Source organism: Mesoplodon bidens (genome assembly GCF_964165515.1).
Source record: "Mesoplodon bidens genome assembly, chromosome: 2".
Classification (NCBI taxonomy): Eukaryota; Metazoa; Chordata; class Mammalia; order Artiodactyla; family Ziphiidae; genus Mesoplodon; species Mesoplodon bidens.
Genome location: NC_138177.1, coordinates 102,230,233 through 102,250,322, shown reverse-complemented (window position 1 = coordinate 102,250,322; position 20,090 = coordinate 102,230,233). Strand labels below are relative to the sequence as shown.

Genomic DNA, 20,090 nt, shown 5'->3' with positions numbered 1-20,090 from the left:
TTAAGGTATTAAATGTTCAACTAGAAAATAATACTGAATAGTTCCCAACTATAGACCACACAAGGGGCAGTATCCAAAAGGGGGCAAACTTGTAAGGAATCTTGTTGGAAGTTTGTGCTTGCCTAATTTGTGGAGATTATTAATTTAAAAACATGTAATGGGTAAAACAGTACTGAAACTGAGCCCCCCTAAAACTGAGTTTCCTTACTGAGCTTATGATTAATCTCTCTATCCAAATCATTATTCCCTTTCTTGTCCCCTCTGACCTCTATCCTGTGCTAACTGAACACTTATCCACCAGAGTCAGTTGACTAAAATTGCTGTTGTCCATAACATCATTAATGCACTAAAATTGCTATTATATATATCATCATTAACATACAAACCCAGGTTGTTTCTCCAGGGCAAGATGAGCTAACAGACCCCTGAGCCACGGACCACCTGGTCTGAGCCTCATAAACCAGAACATCCTGACTCCCAAAACTATGATTAAGAAATGTCACAAGACAATTAATCCCAGCCTTTGTTCATCCCTTTAAAAAAAAAAAATCCCTAACTCAAAGACCAAGTGGGAATGGATCTGAGGCTTGTCTCCCACACTCTTGCTTGGCCCCTTGCAATAAACCCTTACTTTGCTGCAAACTCTGGGCTGTCAGAGTTTGGCTTTCTGCGCTGTGGGTACATGAGGCCTTGCTTGGTTTCAGCACTATAGAGCCAAAATGCCTAATCAGAAACCTTTTGGATCAGAAGTGTTTCGAACAGGTAATACAGGACATATACCATATATTACATAATATCCACCGCTGAAGTTTGGAGAAGTAACCAAACATATTAACATTTCTATAGCAAAACACGACCATTCACACTAAGTGGGATAAAGACTATACTCCTCATGCCAACTCAAACCAGGTTTTACTGTCAAATAAACTTGTGACAAACTTGGAACATTTTTTTCTCCCTCAGTTTTCCTAGCTTTCTAGGATTTCAGATCAGAGATTGTGGACCTGTACTACAAAATACATTTGAACCCAATAAGATGTCAGTATTATTATAGTAAAAATAGCCCAGTAGGGTCTCATTATAAAGGTTTTTTCAATGTTACTTCAAAAATTTGAGGCCTGATCTTAATATCTGTAATATTTTCTTTAAAAAACCATGGGTGTCTACCATGTCCCTTGAATCTTTTAAAGCTGTGAGCATATAACTTTTTTAAAAATTTTATTTTATTGAAGTTTAGTTGATTTACAATGTTGTGTTAATTTCTGCTGTAGAGCAAAGTGATTCAGTTATACATATTCTCTTTCATATAATTTTCCATTACGGTTTATCACAGGATACTGAATGTAGCTCCCTGTGCTATACAGTAGGGCCTTGTTTATCCATTCTATATATAACAGTTTGAATCAGCTAATCCCAAACTCCCAATCCATCCCTCTCCCCTCCCCCTCCCCCTTGGCAACCACAAGTCTGTTCTCTATATCTGTGAGCCTTTTTCGTAGATACGTTCATTTATGTCATATTTTAGATTCCATATATAAGTGATATCATATGGTATTTGTCTCTTTCTAACTTACTTCACTTAGTATAATAATCTCTAGGTCCATCTATGTTGCTGCAAAGGGCATTATTTCATTCTTTTTTATGGCTGAGTAGCATTCCATTGTATATATATACACACCACATCTTCTTTGCTTATAGCTATGTAAAGAAGCAATGAACTGTATTTTTGGGTATTTTTAGTGTCCTGAGGGGCTGGAAGGGGTGGTCAGCCTGACTCTGGCTCTGGAAGCCCAGCTCCCCTGACTCCATCTGAGCTCCAGAGAGGCAAACACAAAAGCCTGGTAGGGCCTACACAAGGGTCTGGAGACAGCTCTCTTAGACTTGGACATGGAAGAAAAGACTACATCTCGTCCCGGGGAGCAGCCTGAGGAAGCAGAGAAAGTGGGTTCTGGAAGTCTCCAGTCCAGTCCCAGAAGGACAGAAACTAGTGGAGGCATGTTCTGGGTTGCAACCTGAGGGTCCTCCTAGATGGAGACTAGAAAAACAGGCCTGAGGTTGAGCAAACAAGGTAGTGACTGAAGAGTGATGACCTGTCTTCTGACTTCTGGCTGCACCATGGAAGGAGCCCAACCTCAGCCTTCAGATCAGATGCTAGGCTGGGGAGGGGAGTCTTGGTTCCACTTGTGGGCTGGAGCTAACTGAGCCAATGACCTCATGCATACAGTGACCCACCACTCAGTTTGCACAGGATGGTCCCAGTTTATGCCTGTAGTCCTGGCATAATTATTAATAGTACTCCCTTCTGCTCTCAGAAGTATCCCAATTTAAATGATAAAGTATATGGTTACCCACAGGGTGGGCAAGGAGTAGGTTCTTCCTAGTGATAGGGAAGGAAATTTACTCAGAATAGCCCAAGGCAAGGTGATGCAAGAATCTACATTACCATCAAGGACAAGAGTCTAAGTGGTAGCTGGGAAGAAAGCCAAGCTGGAAGTCCTACCAGTGAGATAAACAGGAAAACAGAGAGTTGGTGACCAGCGTGGGGAAATGCAGGTGGTGAGGATCGAGCCAGGCAAGGGGTCAGAACCATGACCCTGACTGGCAGGAGAGCGGGGATGGGGGGCAGGGTCCATATGTTACCCCTCTCTGGCTTATGGCTCTACGCTAGAGAGGCCTATACCTCCAAACCCCATCTAAGTCTTCGCCACATTATGACGTTTTGATAATAAGTTCAGGGAACTGGAAATCCTACCAAGAAAGAGATTTCTCTCCAAATCCAAGCCTCTTCCCACCCATTCCCCCCACCTGATCAGTTCTCAGAGGCACCTTTCCCGACTGACCTTTCTAAATAACCCTGCTCTTCCCACCTGTACGCACACTCCTCTCTCCTGCATCACCAGGCTTGCTTTTTGTTTTAAAATTACTCTATTTCCTCTACTGGCATATTATATGTTTATTTACTGATACCTCCACGAGAATATAACTTACCTGAGGACGCCAGGAACTCTGATCGTTGCAATCTCAGTGCTTGTAAGAGTATTTGGTTTACAGTTGGTGTGCAATACATATTTATTGAATAAATGATTCAATATGTTTTTGCATATTAATATAAAATAACTCAGTCTTCCTGTCACCTACCTGAGATGTTCTTAGACTGGGAATGCAGAAAGGACACAAAGGAGGTAATTTCACAGTGCTTAACCTGGGGCCTTATTTGTAAGGTCCACTCAATAAATGGGTTGAACTGAATGGATGGAATTCCTGGGGCAAGAGGGAAAATGCCAGAGCAAAGCAGGGTATTGAGAGTTTATAAACAGCCAGAGTCAGGAGGCACCAAACCCTAAGAGGCGATGAGAAGGAACCAAAGACAAACGCCCCCTCCCCATCAATGTGTCCTAGATACACAGCCTAGAGGGCCTCAAGGAACTTCTCAGCCCTTGTGGGTCCTGTCCCCAGAAAATAAGTCCATGAGAGAAGACTGTCCTGAGGCTTTGAGGTCTGAGCGCAAAGGGAAAGGGAGTCTGCTAGGTTAAAGCGACCAGAGCCTTCCACTGTACACCTAAAACTTCTTGAAAAATTCTATACCCACTGGTTCTGTATTAAACCTGCTATGCAGGGGTGCAGTCAAGTGGATGGAAACCTGGGGTCATCTTGATAGGGACAGAGCCCTCAGAATAGCTATGCCTGATACACAGAAGTTGGTGCTGGGGTATCTGATGTCCTGTATCACCTAGAAGAAATACTGAGAACCAGGCCATGACAAAATCTTAAGAGAGTTTTTATTACTTTATATAGTTTTAGAAAATAATCAAATATATAAAGAAGTCAATGAAGAAAAATTATCAATAGAATGCTTGTATTTTGGTCTTCACTAAAGTTCCTTTGAAGACAAAGGAATGGGAGAGAGTTTCAGAGAGCTACAATTTAGGCTCGGCTATGACCAGGCATTCCTAGGGGTTGTGGCATCTAGAGACATCCAAGTGAAGGCACCTTTATAGACATACTGTTTTTATTAGTCTGTACCTCTGCCTTGAGGAAACTGTCCCTGATCCTCTTCTATGTGCTGTTAATGGGATGCAGGACACAAAGGATACTTCATCCATCATTTTACCCCCGAGCCCCATCTCCAGACCCAACATTTGGTTTCAGAGTGGCCACATGACCCAAGCAGGGTCAGTCTTTTCCTGGATTCTTATAGAGACACAGGGAAAGCTCTTCCTTTTAGAAATACTGTGGGCTGCTAAACTGGCCCTCAATAATCCATTCTACTGGGGTAAGAAAAACATACTTGTTTTGGTATTCCTCTATTCACTAGGCTTTTCTGTAACAACTCAAAACTGAACTATCATATTTGCCACCAAAACATGCTATTCCTGTGTTCCCAAGCCAGAAATTGACAAATGAACAGTAGAACCTATCATAAACAGGTTTCCTGAATAGATGTGATGATCATGAAGACCTATGTTGGGACTGGCAGGGACGAGGGTTGGTGGGGGCCACTCTGAAACCAAATTTTGGGTCTGGTGATGGGGGTCAGGGGGTAAAATGATGGATGAAGCATCCTTTGTGTCCTGCATCCCATTAATAGGACATAAAAGAGGGTCAGGGGCAGTTTCCTCAAGGCAGAGGTACAGACTAATAAAAACAGTATGTCTACAAAAACTCCCCCCATGTTTCCTTCTTCCAAAACCTCTACACACATTCCTACCTACCCACCTATTCCCAACATCCCCGCTACTCTCATGGTCCAAGCCATCACCACCTCTCACTGTGACTATTACAACTGCCTCTCAAGTCGTCTCTGCTTCTTCTCTTGCTCCCCTTCATTTTATTCTTTACAGAATCTCCAGAGCGATCTTTTTATAATGTCCAGCAGATCTTTCTTTCTCCCGTTTAAAACCCTCCAAAGGCTCACCACTGTACTTGGGATAAGATCCAGGTTTCTTACAACTGCCTTCAAGGTCCCATGTAGTCTGGCGCTGGCTTATGTCTCTAGCCGCTCCCTGCTCACTCCCTCCAACCACACGGGTCTTCTTTCTGCTGTTTGAATGTGTCAGACTCATTCCTTCCTGAGGGCCTTTTCTGCTCATTCTGAGCTGTCTGCCCTGCTCCCAGACTGTCTCATAGGAAGCTCCTTCCTGCAAGTCAGGTCTCGCTTGACCATTATCTCCTCAGAGAGGATGCAGTTCTCCCCGACCATCCCCTACCCCCAAAACATGGTTGCCCTCCACCGCACTGTCTTATTTTACCATCTTCACAGCAATTTATTGGTAACTCAAATTAACTTGCTCATTTATAGTTTGTCTGACTGCTGTCTGCCTCTCTCCCCAGAACGTAAGCTCCGTGAGAGGAAAGGACGTCATCTCGCTGCCCGCTGTGATCCTGATGCGCAGAATGCTGTTTCACACATCATGGGTGCTCATCACTACTCGCTGAATAGATAAATGACTGTCATTACAGTTTCTAGAAGCTCAGTCTGTGGTCTGTGCTGGGGAAGATACTAACTCCTTATCTCATAACATCTCAGGAATGTAAGAGACCAATTAATCGAACCTTCTCACTTCACAGGTGAGGCATCTGAACCTTCCCACGGGGACAGAGCCAGCAAGTGGTAGAGCCAGGACCTGAACCCAGGCTTTCCACGCGTCCTGAAATAGGCTGCTGACTCACCTTCATGAAGGCTGTTCTTGGTCCCTGTGCCTCCCTGCTGAGAAGCCTGCCCCCTCCAACACACAGTAGTGAGCTGAGCCAGCTTCCTCTGGAGCTGTGCTCCCGGCCGCCTGTGGTTTCTGTGATAGCCAACCACCCATCCTGACCTATTTCCTCTCCCTTCTCTGTTTTGTAACTCACCAGCCCTATATATCTACAGCCTTCAAGCCCCTGAGTGTGCTGTGTCTCTACCTGCCTTATGGGAATTGGGCCGCTGGCCTCCTCCTACCTCTCTGTGCTTTGCGCCCTGCTCTGCGCTATAGATTTGGCACCACTCCCCCACCTACCACTGTCACCAATGACTCCCTCCTCTGCCCGCGAGGCTCTCTGGGGAAAAAAAAAATCAGAAAAAAAAATACAGGGGCTTAGAAATCTTCAGACTTTTCTGTTGAACCTTAGGCCCCCAAGTCCCTTCTGCCAAGTTCTGCTGTTTTGCTGTTGCTCCTGCCTGGCAGCCGACTGGGAAAGTATGCTTTAGTTGAGTCCTTGCTTTCTGTGCAGGTCAATGTGTATACCCTGCAGTATGTGCGTATCTTGCAACGTGATCCAGTCTGTTTCACACAATTGGCAGTCATATAAAAGAGAAGAAAGACTCTTTCTCTCTCCACCATGTAGTTAATGAAACATCCTTTCTATCCATCTATACAAGCTTCCTAATTAAGAAGTGGCAGGGACCATGTCCTACATTACTGTGGATGCCCACAGAGCCTCCCAGTGTTCCCCACACGTACTTGATTGATGCATAACCAAACCCACAGTGGCAAGACAGACAGCAAAGGTAGACTGCCTAAGAGTAAAAAAAAATAATGTGGAGAAATGGATTTTTTTCAGGCTTCTAGTTTGTCTGGAATTATGTGAAACACTGAGTTAAATGCTAATAGTATATGACAACTTGTAACTTTCACAGTATCTTTCAGAATTACATCACTGCTGAAAACCACAAACATATCTGGCCTTAGATTTGTGACAAACTAAATAGAAGTTTATAGTGATTCAGATGGAAATAATTCCACCAAGGAATCCAAATGGCATCATAAACCACAACAGAGCAGGTCAAGTGGTCTATGAAGTCATTCTCTGCTGTTACCACACACTGAAACATACAATACATTTATTATTTACTGAATGCCATGCTATTGCAGAATCTTGGAAACAAGACAAAATGAAAATGGTAAAATTTCATTCAACCAAAAATGGTTTCAATTTTCCTTCATAACCGTTTTTAAAATAATGAAAAGTACAATATATAGTAAAAGCATGTTGGATGATTCACCCAATCATTCTGAAATCAAGATGACCATAATCTACCACCCAAAAAAGGTTTTTATATGCATGTCCTTCAAGAACTTGGTAGCTGCTCACTTCAAGGTAGGTGATGACGAGGTACCATGAAGTGTCTTGGGATGAACGAGCCGTGGGTTCCAGGCTGGGTCCTGCTGATAACCAGCTCTGTCACCTTGGGCGAGTTAGCCTCTCTGGACCTCAAGTCTCTCACTGTGAAGCAAGGAGGCCTGGCTGAGATCAGAGATCCTCAACTAGCCATCATGACCCCACTACTGGTTCTCAAAGCCTGTCTTGTCAGAGACAGGCTTCCTTTTACCTTTAAAATGGTATGAATTTAAAGACCGCTGTTCCAGGCCTGACTCACGACTTGGGGCCACTCCTCACTTTACCTTGAGAAGCTCTTCCTTGCCTGGAGGTCTCAGGCTTCAGGGAAATAAAAAAGAAGTTTGTTCTTGAAACACTTAGGGGAGTCTGGCGCAAAAGATTTCTAAAGTCCTTCATAATGAATATTAGTATTCCTCTTTCCAGCCTTTTTTGCCCCTTTCTTTTGCCAGAAATAATCCAATTTTTCCTTTGGGTAACTCACTCTTGCTCACATTCTCAGCCAGATGGTTTGGGTGGGACTTCAGCCCCTGTCTCCTTAACCCCTAACCTGTAGCTCCAAGAGTAGCCCTGGAATGGCTTAAGCACCATGGAACAACACTCATCTCTGGCTACGATGATTAGCTGAAAGATGTGAATATAACCCAGTTGGAGGCCATCAGGCAGGAGACATTTTCTGGGACTTCTGGAAAAAAGAAGCTTCACCTCTCCCTCTTCTACATGCTGTAAGAGAGCTTCTTCTTCCTTAGACCTTTAGTGCAAAGATATGAAGCCAGGAGGCACTAATGCTTTTTGCTGCCCTGAGGGAAGAGCCTGGAGCTGCTGGAGGCAGCACTGGGGAGCCTGATGGGAGGATGCTGCAGAGGATAGAGCAGACACACCACTATCCTTGGTGGCCTCCCTGGGCAGCTGGACCAAGTCTTGCCAGAAACAACACTGAATTTTTCCCATTTCGTTAAGTCAAAAAATGCTCTTGGGCTTCCCTGGTGGCACAGTGGTTGAGAGTCCGCCTGCCAATGCAGGGGACACAGGTTCGTGCCCCGGTCCGGGAAGATCCCACATGCCGCGGAGCGGCTGGGCCCGTGAGCCATGGCCACTGAGCCTGCACGTCCGGAGCCTGTGCTCCGCAATAGGAGAGGCCCGCGTACCACGCAAAAAAAAAATGCTCTTTATTGTTCAAGCCAGTTTTGAGTTTAGTTTTATGTCACTTGCAGTTGAAATACCCTTCCTCTTAGCTTTAAAATGGTATGAATTTATTTATTTATTTTTAAAATATTATTTACTTATCTGGCTGCACCGGGTCTTAGTTGTGGCACGTGGGATTGCCATGTGCAGGATCTTTAGTTGCGGCACATGGGCTCTTAGTTGCGGCATGGGGATCTAGTTCCCGGACCAGGGATTGAACCCAGGCCCCCTGCAATTGGGAGCATGGAGTCTTAACCCCTGGACCACCAGGGAAGTCCCTAAAAATGGTATGAATTTAGAGACTGCTTTCCTCTTCTTAAAAAGGAAAAGATATTAAAATCATAGATGCAACAAGTGTTTACAGCGCTGGCTATTAGAACTGTATTCTTCCTTGTGAGCACAGATATACTCCCAAGAGCACCTACCAGGTGACAGGAACTGGGCTAGGAGCACAAGGATAAATAAGACGTTTATAAAGAACTCACTGCAGTCTGGTAGGACAACACAGGACAACTAATAATTGCAATCAGAGAGACTGATACGATAAGAGACATCATTATTAAATATAATGTTAGCACCAAGTAAGAAATGATGAATTACACTTTGATAAACCCAGTCAGGCTTTATAGAAGAGATACTTTATCTAACTTGGAAGAATATGACATTTACCAGGTATAGCAGAGGAGGAAAAAAGGTTCTTCTGGCGTGTTCACAGCAGAGAGACATGAAATGGCATGGAATATCTGGGGAACTATATTTTGGCGTGTAAAGAGGACAGGGCAGCAGAAAATGGAGCTGGAGAGGTAGGGCCTTCAAAGCCATGCTGAAGAGTATGTACTCAAATCTAGAGGCAAAGAGGAGTTACTGAAGGATGTTAAAAAAGGAGAGTACTGTAATCAGATCTGCTTTCAAGAAATACCACTCTGGGGCTTCCCTGGTGGCACAGTGGTTGAGAGTCCGCCTGCCGATGCAGAGAACGCGGGTTCGTGCCCCGGTCCGGGAAGATCCCACATGCCGCGGAGCGGCTGGGCCCATGAGCCATGGCCGCTGAGCCTGCGCGTCCGGAGCCTGTGCTCCGCAACGGGAGAGGCCACAACAGTGAGAGGCCCGCGTACCACAAAAAAAAAAAAAAGAAAGAAAAAAGAAATACCACTCTGGCGGTTGTGAAGAGCATGGACAGACGGGTGGCAGCCCAACCAGAGGAGGAAAATCATTTGAGAGGTCACTGAAACACGCCAAGAGAATGACGTTGAAGGCCTGAAGCAGGGGTCCCCAACCCCCGGGCCACGGACCGGTGCTGGTCTGTGGTCTGTGGCCTGTTAGGAACCGGGCCGCACAGCAGGAGGTGAGTGGGCTGCTCCCCGTCGCTCGCATTACCGCCTGAGCCATCTGCCCCCACCCGCCCCCCCCGCGGAAAAAGTGTCTTCCACGAAGCTGGTGCCAGAAAGGTTGGGGACCGCTGGCCTAAAGGATACTTACAACACTAAGCTGAAGGACTTGAGAGGGCAAACAGCGGGGAGCAGGGATTAAGGGGGCTGGGGAGCTTGGGGTGTCTCTCAGGTTTTTAGGGGAGTGAATGGTAAAAGGGGAAACAGACTGAGAGCGTATCGTTATTCATTGTGGTTCAGTTTTGAGCATAATTTTGTGAGTCAGTAAAACACTCTCTAAGTACAAGATATATCCGTGTTAGAGAATATGTACAGGTAATTGTCAGGTTGAAATGGGATAGACAGGGGTTTGTACTGGGAACTTGGGAAATGAATTCACCTGGCAGGTGGGCAGACAGAGCAAGACAACTGGGAACCTCAGAAAAGGCAGTGTTGGGAAATCTAGATTCCAGGCAGGCGCTGACAGGTCCCAGGATGGCCTGACCTGGAGCAGTGGCCTCACTTGTCTTTGACAAGTCAGACTTGACAGCCAGTTGTGGGATCAAGGACGCTAGTTGAGGATCCCTGATCTCAGCCAGGCCTCCTTGTTTCACAGTGAGAAACTTAGGTCCAGAGAGGCTAACTCGCCCAGGTGATAGAGCTGGTTATCAGCAGGACCCAGCCTGGAACCCATGGTTCCTTCATCATAGGTCACTTCATGGCACTTCACCCTCTACCATGACTCGAGCATCTTTCACATCCTTGAAGGACAAGTGAACACCCTCTGCACCCGCTATTCCACTTTTGCTTCCTTCTAGCGCTCAGCTCATTGGTCAGTCCTGACTAAAACCACCACCAAACATCCCCACTACTTGTAGCGCTCAGAACTATGTTGTCCCTGGCAGGATTGTAACTACTGGCTCCAGAATTATTTCCTGGAGCTTAAAGGCTAAAAGAGACCAAAAAAATCTCCATTTGTGCAAAAGGAAGGATAAAAGGAAACAGGCCACATCCTGATTTTGTGACAACAACAAAAAAGAAATTATTGTATGTTTGGGCCCATAATATAAGTATGCATTTTTAAAATATGTTATTTATGGAAATGTTTAAATTCAAACATTGGTTATTAGAATGTCTTTAATTAGCTTTAAAAGAGAAACAATAGCACCATATTGTAAAATGTTACTAGCTCTGCATGTTGTAAGAATCCCATACAAATTTCACTGGCACAGGGAAAATGGTCAAATTACCTTAAAGCTGAAATAACTGCAAGACATTATTCACAGTTATTTCAATACCATCAATTCAGATCTGATTCAAATAAAGTTTAACCTAACATGCCTTTGTTGTAGAGATGGAGGATGGGAAAACTAAGATTTGAGAAGGAATTTAAGAGATTAAGCTACTTAAAATACTTTAGAACCATATATAACATCTATCTGAAAATAATCATTTATTCACTGAAACAGCCACATCACAGGATCTCTATGTGCAATAAATTTCAAATACTTTCTATTTTTCACGCATCTAGAATGATCATCTTCCAAATTAGAGATTTTTTTTTTACTTTTACCTATAACTGAATATAGTTAAGGTCCATTATAAAGAGGAAAAGTGCATATATACATTAGTCACACTCTAAAAAGGTAAAAATGTTAAACTATAAGTTATAATACACAATTTAGAAACAAACAAAACCCCACAACTGCAATTACATAGTTCACAAACTTATTTCTTTTAGAATTGCTTGGGAGTTATGAAAGAGAGATACCAAATGCATTAGCATTAGATGTAGAAGTCTCAGCAGTTAAACACAGTCTTAGTTTACTGTGTGAAGTTAGCAGCCCACCTGGTGGAAAATAGCAGGTGTTGTTAAATGGAAGCACATCATGCTAATTTCAGAAGTATTGATAGATAAATCCTGCAATCACGAAACTGTCACTGAATCATACATACATATGGGCTAAAAGATGAAACCAAAAGATCCTTATTTATTAAAGTAAAAGAAAAACTAATATGCTTCCAAAATACAATTATACTAGTCCCAAAATATTAGTGCTGATGATATGTGGGTTATTTAGAAAATTATTACTTCCACTGGGGCTTTTATCTCTTCTCAGCTTTGTGTCTTCAAAAAAACAAAACAAAAAACCCCAAAAAACTTGCATTGTTTTCTAATTATAACTTAGAAAACACAGAAAATGTTCAAACAAAACCAAAAATGAACCATTATTCATAACTCAAAATGATCCCTATACCCTCTCTTAAAAAACAGTCAGATCACTTAAATCCTTTCTGCAACTGAAAACACTCTAAGATGGTCTCAGGTTTCTACAATTGAAATAATTTCTCGTCTTGTAATTTAAACAACTGCTTTCCCAATCTCCTATCATGTTCTTGTCCAACACTCCCTCCATCTGTCTGAGCAAGTCCTGCACTTTCCACCTTCCTTACTTTTTCCCTTTTTTTTTTTTTGCGGTACGCGGGCCTCTCACTGTTGTGGCCTCTCCTGTTGCGGAGCACAGGCTCCGGACGCACAGGATCAGCGGCCATGGCTCACAGGCCCAGCTGATGTGGGATCCTCCCGGACCGGGCCTCAAACCCGTGTCCCCTGCATCGGCAGGCGGACTCTCAACCACTGCGCCACCAGGGAAGCCCTTTTTCCCATGTTTGCTCTTCATATTCGGCTACCCTTTTGGAACTCTCCAGCCCAGAGAGTGCTCCCTCCTCTGCATTCAAAGCAGCACTGTCTTTTCTCTCTCTAGGCCTGTTAAACATGGTTGTCTTCACACTGGAACTCCCTTCACTGCCATCCTGAGAAATCCCCTTGCTCTCTTGGGCCGGCGCCCAGATTCTGGGACTGGAGTCTTCCTCCTTCTTGGGTTTCCCTTGTTTTGGTGGAGCACTTCCTCTGTGAAAGGGTATATGGGGAATCTGTTTGAGGACATTTCTCCACTGTCATTCTGAATGTCATTAGAACCCCCAATGTGACTCCTTTCCTTTTTCTTTCTGGATGTTTTTGGCATTTTTCTCTTTATCACTAGTTCTGAAATAGTATGATGATATATCTTATTGTGACTACAGTTTAACTAGGCTGGGGATAGTCCTTTAGTTTGAAGGTTATGTCCTTCCAGTGCTGGGAACTCTGCTTGGGTCTTCACTTGTTTTTAAAAAAATTTTCCCATGTCCTTGTTCTTTTTAGACAGTGCAACGCCAACATCCAGTTTAATTATTTAATTTTCTTACCTTTCCTCTATTGTTTTTATCTTTTGTTCTGATTTACAACAGAGCTCTTGAATATAATCTTCCAGTTTTTTTTTATTCCTACAGTTACAATTTTAATAGCCAAAGGTCTTTCTTATTCTGTGAGGATTTAAAAGGAATAGATCTCATTTTTTTTTTTTTAAGACACAACGTCCTCTCATTTCTCTGAGGATACTGCTTTCCTTTAATACCCATCCCCCCAGCCCCCCACATTCCTTTTCTCAAAGTTCCTTTCCCTGTTTTGCTTTCTCTTATGAATGGGACTTTCCTCCAGTGGCTGGTGGTCTGTGGATGCCGGTTCAAACCAGTAGTTCTCAAGAAAGAGGGGGAGATTTCTCCCCCCAGGGACATTTGGCAAGGACGGGAGACATTTTTGGTCACCCGTCACATTTTTGGGAGGGGTGGGAAAGGGATGGGTGCTACTGGCCTCTAGTGGTAGAGGCCAGGGATGCTGCTAAACATCCCACAGTGCAGAGGACAGCTTTCCAACCAGATTTATCTGGCCCAAAAAGTCAACAGTACCGAGTCTGAGAAACCCTGGTTCCTATTAAAGAATGAGGCACTAAAAGGAAGACAGAAGCTCTGTGTGCTGGGTAGAACTTGTCAAGTAAAGGATAAAAGTAGTCAGGACTTGACCACTTCATTGGGGGAAATCCCAAGTGTTGGAATCTATAGTTCTCTTCTCCTGAGCAAAGCATCTTCTTCAAAGCTAATCTTTCATCTCCTACCTGGGGGAAATACATGAAGTGATTGGAAAGGGGACCTTAGTGGTGTGTGTTGAGGAGACAGGCGTAGTTATTTACATTCCTTGAACCCTGGGTTTTCAGAGCAATGTCTTATCCCATTCATAATTTGGCTTGTTGTTCCTAAAGCCAAAACCTCTTTATTCAACTTTTCCAGTGGGTAAATCTTGGGTTTTCTATCAGCGTAGGGCAGAGGGGCTGGGAACCTAACTGGTCTATAGGCAGACTTCAACCAAAAGGCTTCTTTTCAGCCCCACCATGCACTCCAGGCTCCAGAGGTACCTGGTGCCTTTATTATTTTTTAGTCACTAGCACTGCCCAGTAACACTTTTATTAATTAATTCCTAAGGTTTCCAGTGTTCATGCTTTTGTCTCTCCAATTGCAACAAAAAACTTCAGATAAAGGGCACTTCCTTTCCTTACTTCTTCATAAAACATAGTCCAAATTCTGCATACAGAAACTACTCAATCAATACCCACTTTTGATTTTCAAGAAGGATTTTACTTTTGGGAAGCCTTCTAGGGAGCTGTTCTACCTGTCTCGAACAAAGAAGAGCATATAAAACAAATACACCAGTACTACAACCTCAGCAAGGTGTTTGATGAATAAAGTCTTTAAATAAAAACACTCTCTACATGGAAAGACTGCTAGAAAGCCATATAGAGCCTTTTCAAACTCAAGAAAGGAAAATCATCCCTAGCAAGGATATATGATGTTTCTAAAAAAAGAATTGGAGACAATCTCTCCTCATCTTCCCCAAGCCAGATTTGTCTGTGATGTATCAGCCCATTCTGAAGTTCAGCCCTCCCCACCCCTCTACTGAGAAGTAATGCAGGTCCCAACAGTGCAATGTTTAGCAGTGCACTGCCACCTGGTGGCAGCACGAGGGAATGACAGCGACATGCGCTGAGGAGGCAGCAGAGGCCAATAACAGAAGTCCTTCAACACCTGGAAGGATTTTCTAGGATGTTTCTGGAGCTTGAAGGACCTTTTGGGGTTGGAAGACGGGAAGAGAGGGAGAGCAAGAGAGGGGAGAGAAAAAAGGGAGACAGAGTACAAGTTCACAGGACTTAGGAAATGGTTTTAAACTAGCAAAGGGAGGGCCTGGGCACACCCTTTGAATCCCAGGTTGGATCCAGGTTCCTCCAGCCAACGCAGAGGCTGTTGAGTCCCTTGGATGGTATAAAATATTATTTGTAAAGACACTTGGAGAGTAGGATGCTCCACTGACAGATTTCCCAGGGTCAATGATGGCAACTCCAAAGTTCTGCTTGATTTCTCTCTTTTCTTCGCATCTCATATCCAATCTGTCAGGAAATTCTGTTAACTCTACTTTCAAAAATAATCCAGAATCCAACCATTTCCCCCTATTCCTTATCCCTAGTGGTGTAAGCTACACTACCTCTTGCTTGGATTGCTTCAACCAGCTCCAAACTGGTCTCCTTGGTTTCACCCTCGAACCCTAGTCTATTTGAAACACAACAACCAGAGTGATCCATTTAAAAGAGCAGTCAGGCTGCTCCTCTGAGCAAAACCTTCCAACAGCTCCCTGTTTTTCCTCATTTTTTTTTCTTATTAGTCATCCATTTTATACACATAAGTGTATATGTGTCAATCCCAATCTCCCAATTCATCACACCCCCACCCCACCCCCGCCGCTTTACCCCCTTGGTGTCCACACGTTTGTTCTCTGCATCTGTATCTCAATTTCTGCTTGGCAAACCAGTTCAACTGTACCATTTTTCTAGGTTCCACATACATGCGTTAATATACGATATTTGCTTTTCTCTTTCTGACTTACTTCACTCTGTATGACCATCTCGAGATGCATCCACGTCTCTACAAATGACCCAATTTAGTTCCTTTTTATGGCTGAGTAATATTCCATTGTATATATGTACCACTTCTTCTTTATCCATTAGTCTGTTGATGGACATTTAGGTTGCTTCCATGACCTGGCTATTGTAAATACTGCTGTAATGAACATTGGGGTACATGTGTCTTTTTGAATTATGGTTTTCTCTGGGTATATGCCCAGTACTGGGATTGCTGGATCATATGGTAATTCTATTTTTAGTTTTTTAAGGAACCTCCATACTGTTCTCCATAGTGGCTCTATCAATTTACATTCCCACCAACAGTGCCAAATGGTTCCCCTTTCTCCAAACCCTCTCCAGCATTTGTTGTTTGTAAATTTTCTGATGAAGCCCATTCTAACTGGTGTGAGGTGATACCTCATTGTACTTTTGATTTGCATTTCTCTATTAATTAGTGATGTTGAGCAGCTTTTCATGTGCTTCTTGGCCATCTGTATGTCTTCTTTGGAGAAATGTCTATTTAGGTCTTCTGCCCATTTTTGGATTGGGTTGTTTGTTTTTTTAATATTGAGCTGCATGAGCTGTTTATATATTTTGGAGATTAATCCTTTGTCTGATGATTCATTTGCAAATATTTTCTCCCATTCTGAGGGCTGTCTTTTCATCTTGTTTATGGTTTCCTTTGCTGTGCAAAAGCTTTGAAGTTTCATTAGGTCCCATTTGTTTATTTTTACTTCCATTACTCTAGGAGGTGGATCAAAAAAGATCTTGCTGCGATTTATGTCAAAGAGTGTTCTTCCTATGTTTTCCTCTAAGAGCTTTATAGTGTCCGGTCTTACATTTAGGTCTCTAATCCATTTTGAGTTTATTTTTGTGTATGGTGTTAGGGAGTGTTCTAATTTCATTCTTTTATATGTACCTGTCCAGTTTTCCCAGCACCGCTTATTGAAGAGACTGTCTTTTCTCCACTGTATATCTTCACCTCCTTTGTCATAGATTAGTTGACCATATGTGCGTGGGTTTATCTCTGGGCTTTATATCCTGTTCCATTGATGTATATTTCTGTTTTTGTGCCAGTACCATATTGTCTTGATTACTGTCGCTTTGTAGTATAGTCTGAAGTCAGGGAGCCTGGTTCCTCCAGCTCTGTTTTTTTCCCTCAAGACTGCTTTGGCTATTTGGGGTCTTTTGTGTCTCCATACAAATTTTAAGATTTTTTGTTCTAGTTCTGTAAAAAATGCCATTGGTAATTTGATAGGGATTGCACTGAATCTGTAGATTGCTTTAGGTAGTATAGTCATTTTCACAATATTGATTCTTCCAATCCAAGAACATGGTATATCTCTCCATCTGTTGGTATCATCTTTAATTTCTTTCAGCAGTGTCTTAGTTTTCTGCATACAGGTCTTTCATCTCCCTAGGTAGGTTCATTCCTAGGTATTTTCTTTTTGTTGCAATGGTAAATGGGAATGTTTCCTTAATTTCTCTTTCAGATTTTTCATCATTAGTGTATAGGAATGCAAGAGATTTCTGTGCATTAATTTTGTATCTTGCAACTTTACCAAATTCATTGATTCACTCTAGTAGTTTTCTGGTGGCATCTGTAGGATTCTCTATGTATAGTATCATGTCATCTGCAAAGAGTGACAGTTTTACTTCTTCTTTTCCAATTTGAGTTCCTTTTATTTTTTTTTCTTCTCTGATTGCCGTGGCTAGGACTGCCAAAACTATGTTGAATAATAGTGGTGACAGTGGACATCCTTGTTTTCTTCCTGATCTTAGAGATTTCCTTTCAGTTTTTCACCATTGAGAATGATGTTTGCTGTGGGTTTGTCGTACATGGCCTTTGTTATGTTGAGGTAGGTTCCCTCTATGCCCACTTTCTGGAGAGTTTTTATCATAAATGGGTGATGAATTTTGTCAAAAGCTTCTTCTGCATCTACTGAGACGATCATATGGTGTTTATTCTTCAGTTTGTTAATATGGTGTATCGCATTTATTGATTTGCATATATTGGAGAATCCTTGCATCTCTGGCATACATCCCACTTGATCATGGTGTATGATCCTTTTAATGTGTCGTTGGATTCTGTTTGCTAGTATTTTGTTGAGGATTTTTGCAGCTATATTCATCAGTGATTTGGGTCTGTAATTTTCTTTGTTTCTGGTATCTTTGTCTGGTTTAAGTATCAGGATGATGTTGGCCTCATAGAATGAGTTTGGGAGTTTTCCTTCCTCTGCAATTTTTTGGAAGAGTTTGAGAAGGATGGGTGTTAGCTCTTCTCTAAATGTTTGATGAATTCACCTGTGAAGCCATCTGGTCTTGGACTTTAGTTTGTTGGAAGATTTTTAGTCACAGGTTTCAATTTCATTACTTGTGATTGGTCTGTTCATATTTTCTATTTCTTCCTGGTTCAGTCTTGGAAGGTTATAACTTTCTAAGAATTTGTCTATTTCTTCCAGGTTGTCCATTTTATTGGCGTAGAGTTGCTTGTAGTAATCTCTTAGGATGCTTTGTATTTCTGTGGTGTCTGTTGTAACTTCTCCTTTTTCATTTCTAATTTTATTGATTTGAGTCCTCTCCTGCTTTTTCTTTTTTTTTTTTTTTTGGCGGTACGTGGGCCTCTCACTGTTGTGGCCTCTCCCGTGTGGAGCACAGGCTCCGGACGCGCAGGCTCAGCGGCCATGGCTCACGGGCCCAGCCCCTCCGCAGCATGTGGGATCTTCCCGGACTGGGGCACAAACCCATGTCCCCTGCATCGGCAGGCGGACTCTCAACCACTGCGCCACCAGGGAAGCCCTCCTGCTTTTTCTTGATGAGTCTGGTTAAAGGTTTATCAAATTTGTTTATCTTCTCAAAGAACCAGATTTTAGTGTTATTGATCTTTGCTATTGTTTTCTTTCTATTTCATTTATTTCTGCTCTGATCTTTATGATTTCTTTCCTTCTGCTAACTTTGGGTTTTGTTTGTTCTTCTTTCTCTAGTTCCTTTAGGTGTAACGTTAGATTGTTTATTTGAGATTTTTCTTGTTTCTTGAGGTAGGCTTGTATAGCTATAAACTTCCCTCTTAGAACTGCTTTTGCTGCATCCCATTGGTCTTGGATCATTGTGTTTTCATTGTCATTTGTCTCTAGGTATTTTTTTTTCCTCTTTGATTTCTTCAGTGATCTCTTGGTTATTTAGTAATGTATTGTTTAGCCTCCATGTGTTTGTGTTTTTTATGTTTTTTTCCCCTGTAATTCATTTTTAATCTCATAGCCTTGTGGTCAGAAAAGATGCCTGATATGATTTCAATTTTCTTAAATTTACTGAGGCTTGATTTGTGACCCAAAATGTGATCTATCCTGGAGAATGTTCCATGCGCACTTGAGAAGAAAGTGTAATCTGCTGATTTTGGATGGAATGTCCTATAAATATCAATTAAATCTATCTGGTCTATTGTGTCATTTAAAGCTTCTGTTTCCTTATTAATTTTATGTTTGGATGATCTACCCATTGCTGTAAGTGAGGTGTTAAATTCCCCCACTATTATTGTGTTACTGTCGATTTCCTCTTTTAGAGCTGTTAGCAGTTGTCTTATGTATTGAGGTGCTCCTATGTTGGGTGCATATATATTTATAATTGTTATATCTTCTTGGATTGATCCCTGGATCATTACATAGTATCCTTCCTTGTCTCTTATAACATTCTTTATTTTAAAGTCTATTTTATCAGATGAGTATTGCTACCCCAGCTTTCTTTTGATTTCCATTTGCATGGAATATCTTTTTCCATCCCCTCACTTTCAGTCTGTATGTGTCCCTAGGTCTGAAGTGGGTCTCTTGTAGATACCATATATATGTGTCTTGTTTTTGTATTCCTTCAGCGAGCCTGTGTTTTTTGGTTGGAGCATTTAATCCATTCACGTTTAAGGTAATTATCAATATGTATGTTCCTATTATCATTTTCTTAATTGTTTGGGTTTGTTTTTGTAGGTCCTTTTCTTCTCTTGTGTTTCCCACTTAGAGAAGTTCCTTCAGTCTTTGTTGTAGAGCTGGTTTGGTGGTGCTGAATTCTCTTAGCTTTTGCTTGTTTGTAAAGCTTTTGATTTCTCCATCGAATCTGAATGAGATCCTTGCTGGGTAGAGTAATCTTGGTTGTAGGTTCTTCCCTTTCATCATTTTAAGTATATCATGCCACTCCCTTCTGGCTTGTAGAGTATCTGTTGAGAAATCAGCTGTTAACCTTATGGGAGTTCCCTTGTATGTTATTTGTCGTTTTTCCCTTGCTGCTTTCAATAATTTTTCTTTGTCTTTAGTTTTTGCCAATTTGATTACTATGTGTCTCGGCGTGGTTCTCCTTGGATTTATCCTGTATGGGACTCTCTGCATTTCCTGGGCCTCGGTAGCTATTTGCTTTCCCATGTTAGGGAAGTTTTTGACTATAATCTCTTCAAATATTTTCTCGCATCCTTTCTCTCTTTCTTCTCCTTCTGGAGCCCCTATAATGTGAATGTTGTTGCATTTAATGTTGTCCCAGAGGTCTCTTAGGCTGTCTTCATTTCTTTTCATTGTTTTTTCTTTATTCTGTTCCTCAGCAGTGAATTCCACCATTCTGTCTTCCAGGTCACTTATCCGTT

General features: G+C 42.3%; 1 protein-coding gene across 6 annotated transcripts in view; it reads right to left on the bottom strand.

Annotated features, from left to right (window-relative positions):
• Positions 1-20,090, bottom strand: part of ALG14 (ALG14 UDP-N-acetylglucosaminyltransferase subunit) — a 108,850-nt gene that overhangs the window by 68,324 nt on the left and 20,436 nt on the right. The window lies entirely within an intron of this gene.